Source organism: Oryctolagus cuniculus, chromosome 18 (genome assembly GCF_051225735.1).
Source record: "Oryctolagus cuniculus isolate XC-2025 breed Fujian yellow rabbit chromosome 18, ASM5122573v1, whole genome shotgun sequence".
Classification (NCBI taxonomy): Eukaryota; Metazoa; Chordata; class Mammalia; order Lagomorpha; family Leporidae; genus Oryctolagus; species Oryctolagus cuniculus.
Genome location: NC_142884.1, coordinates 30,417,075 through 30,423,074, shown reverse-complemented (window position 1 = coordinate 30,423,074; position 6,000 = coordinate 30,417,075). Strand labels below are relative to the sequence as shown.

The 6,000-nt window shown below is 43.5% G+C and overlaps 1 long non-coding RNA gene across 4 annotated transcripts in view; it reads right to left on the bottom strand.

Moving 5' to 3' along the window:
- Nucleotides 1–518: 518 nt before the first annotated feature.
- LOC103352338 (uncharacterized) overlaps nucleotides 519–6,000 on the bottom strand; it is an 88,322-nt gene continuing 82,840 nt past the window's right edge. For all 4 annotated transcript variants that reach the window (XR_016224507.1, XR_016224505.1, XR_016224500.1 and 1 more), the window contains one exon: nucleotides 519–2,449. This is a non-coding gene — a long non-coding RNA (uncharacterized LOC103352338). The remainder of the gene's footprint in view (nucleotides 2,450–6,000) is intronic.

Sequence of the window (6,000 nt, the reverse complement as noted above, 5' to 3'; positions counted from 1 at the left end):
AGGGTGAACCAATGGCAAAGGAAGACCTTTCTCCCTGTCTCTCTCTCTCTCACTGTCCACTCTGCCTATAAAAAAAATAAAATAAAAATAAATAAATTTTAAAAAAAGATAATATATAGACTCAGAACCTGAGAGACCTGGATTCAAAATCTGGGTTTAGACTCACTGGGTTATTTAGCATCTTCAAATCTCAGTTTTCTCATCTGTTAAAAGAAATAAAACTATAGGGTCATGGTGAGAACCTGATGGGCTCCTGGGTATACAGGGCGTGGGCCAGCTCTGTGTTCCCAGTGTTTCAACAATAGTCAAGGACACTTTTAAGGTGATTTCCATTTTGGCCGAGAAGTCTGCTTCCATCACACCTGCCTAAAGACAGAGTCTGACATTCAAAGCTGTGAGCATAAGGATATCTGCGACTTCCAGACCTGGGGAAGAGCTTTCAGTCATCCACCCCACCCCCGCACCCCCACCCCACATTTGAACAAAATTGCACTGGACGCCAGAATGAAACAGAAGAGGGCTCATAGGAGTGGTCCAGGAGGGTCCCCACACAACCTGGCCAGGCCAAAAGATGTGTTGGTGCATCCCTGAGACCTGGTGTCATAGTTTGAACAGGATTTGGCTCCCCCTGTAGGTATTTCAACCCCAAAGTCTTGTGTTAACAGTTAATGGATTGATGTTAATGCTTAATGAATCCAGAATAGAGATCTGATTTAATTATGGTATCTAGGAGGTGGGCTCACTGGAAGGACTTTAGGTTGTTGGGGGCTCACTCTAAGGAAGCATTTTTTGCAAGGAGGCTGGTTACTTAAGGCAAGATTGGCCTAGCTTCTCTCTCCTTCCTGGATCACCATGTGATCATCTTTCCATTATCTTCTGACCTCACCATATACCTGAACCAGTGGTCTACCCAATCTCGGCCTGTGAACCTCCAAAATCATAATCCAAAATAAACTCCCTTCCATCCTAAGTACCTCTCGGGTATTTTAGTTAAAGTAATGAAAGGAGGAAAGGAAAAATACATCAGGCACTCTTCCTTCTCAGCCACCTTGAATGCAAGGGCAAGTCCCTAAATCTGCTCCCTGGGAGTAGAGAGAAAAGCAAAACAACAAGAGTTCCAGCAGGAGCCATTAGCACTTAGGAAAGCAAAGCTCACTTTCATCTGAGGGAGAATGGTTCAGAAGACAGTCCAACAGCCTCATTAATACAATGCAGCAAGTCACCACCAGGTGAAAATTGACCTCTGCTGCCATGCTGACTTCACAGGGGGCAAAGGCATTTGCATCTCTTCTCACCACAGAGGGGTACCAGCCAATTCCCTTTTGGATTAGAAACAAGATGCAGCCCTCAGCCTGTCTTCACTGCTGATCTTGACTCCCTTGCCCTAGGCCTCTCCCCCAAAGCCTCGGCTTTATTGTACTAGAACAAAGGCCTCTCAGACCCATGGTGAAAAATGAAATCTGGAAACAAGTTAACCTTTGGACTGAGAAACAGCAGAAATTTCACCTCCTTTGAGAAACCTCTTCCAAGCAGGACCAGAATGTCTGCCAATGCAGCCTGGCAAGATGGGCTCTGCTGATTAAAATTTTAAAAAATATAACACATATGACTTTTCCTGCTGACACGTGTACAGGACATAGAAGCACTTCATGTCTGTTTTATCTTATATAAATGAGGCTGGCTCATGCCTTGCCCTTCTACCTACTCTCTCACTAGCTGTTTATGGTTGACTATCAAACCTGCACAGGGCTTTGAAGGCCTCTCCATGCTTCAAAAGTTTTCAGTCCCAGAAGCAGTCACTTTCTGAACTCGCGCCTAACTGTGCTCCTTGGAGTGGACTCCCAGCTGTGAACTCTATTACTTCCACACCAACACCAGCCCAGGGCTCTTAGCCTTTTCTGGACTCAGCTGAAAGTGGGAGGCTTCCTGAGGACTGTCATGGCCATCCCATCCCCAAAATCCCAAGTCTCCATCCACCAAGTCGGTGCCCCTTAAAGTCTGTCACTCCTCCCCACTCAGAGAGGCTCACTGTCCCCCACCTCATTCGTATGTGTCCTCCCTTTAAAATCCTTTCCACGGGGGAGTGAGTATTGGCAGGAAAGGAGTGCAGGAGATCTTTTAGGTGTGAAAAGTTCTACATCTCCATCTGGGGAATGGCTACCCATTAAACATGACACTCAGGGCAGGCATTTGGCACGGCAGCTAAGGTGCTGCTGGGAAGCCCACATCCCATGTTGGAGTGCCTGGTTCCTTTGATTTAAAACCAACTTCCTGGTAAAGTGCACCCTGGGAGGTGGCAAACGATGAATCAAGTACTTGGATCCCTGCTACCCATCTGGGAGGCTGAGACTGAGTTCCAGACTCCCAGCTTTGGCTTGGCCCAGTCCAGGCTGTTGCAGATATTTGGGGAGTGAACCAGCAGGTAAAAGATCTTTGTCTGCTTTTCTGCCTATAAATAAAATGAAAATTAATAAATTAAAATTTAAAAAGAAATCAACACGATGTTTAGTGAGCTACACACTCAGTACCAAGCACATGTTACTACAAGTGTGTCATACCTCAGTTTAAAAAATGACACCACAATTTAATGTTGAAGATTCCAAGATGGCAGAACTGGGAGGCAGCTTGCTGCTCCAGTCTAGGGGAAGATAGTTTTAAAAGAGTGGAGAGAGTACAATTTCAGGGAAGAGTTAAGGAGAAAAATGCAGTGGAAATTCCATAGGAGGGACAGGGACACTGTGGCTCTACGAGGAAGGGTGGATATACAACACGCGCACAGACACAAGCAGCCAAGATCCTCAACCCCAGTTTGGAGAGTGAGGTGAGAGCAGACTCAGCAGTCCAAGCCACTGATGACAGAGCTATGGGGAGAGCCTGCTGTGAGTTCATTCTGGGACCCTGTCGGGGACAGGGTACCTGCCAATTAGAGGAAAAAAAAAAAAAGAGGCGTGTTTCTCTCTCTTGCCCCCCCACCCCCACCCCAACAACAGCTCCCTGCAACTGGCTGAGAGAGGATGGGTGCCATTTTGGACATATGGAGCAGCTGCACCAGCTTGTGCCCACCCCTCTAGCAACCAGCCAAGAGGGGACAGCTGAATCTGGCTGGGAGGATTGGCAAGGGGCTGGGTACTCATATAGGACTCTGAGGTGCCCCAGGCACCCAGCATGTCACAGGCTCTGGGGTTTAGGTGACCTGGGTGGAGTACCCCCAGGTGGCTGGCTTTGGGAGCCTTTCCACCTATCTGTAGACGGGACAGACTGGCAGGACAGAATGGATTCTCAGTGCCCTGTGACTATAGGAGCCTTGTGTGCTGGGATTATGGAAACACTGTGTCTGTGTGTGAAGGCACAGGGAGTAGCCAGGTCTCTGGGCAGTTGCTGTGGGTGGTTCCACATGCTCAGGGCTCCCTGATTGCACAGGGTGGGTCACTGTGGCAGGATCCATGCTCACATTGAGGGCTGCATGGATCCTTTTGTGGTTCTTGTAGCACTGCTGATGAATATTGCATCCACTGGTGCTAGTGCCAGGGCATTGACCACCTTGGAAGACAGGAGGTGAGGGTGAGACTGTGCCAACAGAGATTATCAAACCGTTCCCTCTGATAAAAAAAAAAAAAAAGGTCTACCACATCCAACTTGGGTGTCACCTTGGATACTACCCCACCTTGGAGCACTGAACAGAGCTCCCTGGCCACACCCAGCACAGGCCTCTGGGTAATCACTGAAAGAGCAGACACTCCACTCAGTCACAGAGGAATAGTCCAAATATAAAAGTCATCAGAGGGGGGAAATGGCAGTATTTCTAAAAATAAATACAGAAATTCATAAGAAGGAAGACAACATGACACCCCTAAAGGAACACAACAACGCTTTAACGCTAGAATATATTGATGAAATATTGGAAATAGAATTCAAAAGATTGATCATAGGATTACTCAGAAGCAATCCGAAACAAATCTACAAATTAAAGAAATCCATACATGATATGAATGAAAATTTTTGCACTAAATTGATATTTTTAAATAGAAATAAATATGAAATATTAGAAATGAACAATTCAATAGATCAAATGAAAAATGTGATGGAAAGCCTTAACAAACAGCTTAGCGAGACAGAAGAAAGAATATTTGAGTTACAAGACAAAACTCTGGAAATTTTAGTCAGACCAAAAAGAAGAGGAAGGAGAAGGAAGAAGAGGAGGAAGAGGAGAAATAATTAAAAAAATTAAAAAGAGTGTTAGAGATGTATGGGAAACTCTCAAATGACCCAACATATGGGTCTTAGGAGTTCCTGAAGGCATGGAAAGAGAGAATGGATTATAAGGTATATTTAGTGAAATAATTACAGAAAACTTCCCCAATTTGGAGACAGAAAGGTACATACAAGTAGAAGCAGCACATAGAACTGCCAATTGGCCTTTGGGCTTTTCTTTTCTAAAGCATATTCTTCTTTTTTGAAAAGACATTATTTATTTAAAAGGCAGAGTTACGGAGAGAAAGAAAGAGATCTTCCATCTGCTGGTTTACTCCCCAGATAGCTGCAATGGCCAGAGCTGAGCTAATCCAAAGCCAGGAGCCAGGGGCTTCTTTCAGGGTTTCCCACATGGGTGCAGGGACCCAAGGACTTGAGCCATCTTCTACTGCATTCCGAGGCCATAGCAGAGAGCTGGAATGTAAGTGGAGTAGCCAGGACTCGAACCGACACCCATATGGGATGCTAGTGCTGCAGGCCTGGGACCAATTGCACCATAGCACCAGCCTCTCAATATTCACATATCAATAACTGTGATACATCACATTAACAACCTGAAGAACAAAAACCATATGATTATCTCAATAGATGCAGAGAAAGCATTTGATAAAATACATTTCATGATGAAAACTTTAAGCAAATTGGGTATAGAAGGAATATTCCTCAACACAATCACGGCAAGTTATGACAAACCCATGACCAGCATCTTATTGAATAGCGAAAAGTTGGAGGCATTCCCACTAAGATCTGGAACAAGACAAAGAAGCCCACTCTCACTCACCATTACTATTCAGTATAGTTCTGGAAGTCTTAGCCAGAGCCATTATGCCAAAAAAAGAAACCAAAATGATACAAATTGGGAAGGAAGCAGTCAAACTATCCCTATTTGCAGATGATGTCATTCTATATATAGGGGATCCAAAAAATTCCAATGACTATTGGAACTCATTAAAGAGTTTGGTAAAATGACAGGACATAAACACACAAAAATCAATAGCCTTTGTATGCACAGACTGTGCCATGGCTAAGAACAAACATCTAAGATCAATCTCATTTACCGTAACTACAAAAAATTAAATAACTTGAAACTAATTTAACCAAGGATGTCAAAGATATCTACAATGAAATTATAAAACATTAAAGAAAGGAATAGAAGAAGATACAAAAAAAAAAAAAGAAAAATCTTCTGTGTTCATGGATTAGAAGAATCAATTTCATCAAAATGTCCATACTACCAAAGGCAATTTACAGATTCAATGAGATTGCAATCAAAACACCAAGGACACTATTCTCAGATCTAGAAAAAGACAATGCTGAAATTTATATGGAAACACAGGAGCACCCGGATAGATAAAGCAATCTGTACAACAAAAACAAAGTCAGAGGCATCATAATACCAGATTTCAAGACATACTATGGGGCAGTTATAATCAAAACAGCTTGGTCCTGGAAAAAAAAAAACAGATGGGTAGACCAATGGAACAGAATAGAAACTCCAGAAATCAATCCATACATCAACCAACTTATCTTAGACGAAGGAGCTAAAATTAATCCCTGGATCAAGGGCAGTCTCTTCAACAAATGGCGCTGGTAAAACTGAATCTCCATGAGCAGAAAGTATGAAGCAAGACCCCCTACCTTATACCTTACACAAAAATCCACTCAAGATGTATCAAAGATCTAAATCTATGACCTCATACTATCAAATTATTGGAGAACATTGGAGAAACTCTGCAAGACTTTGACATA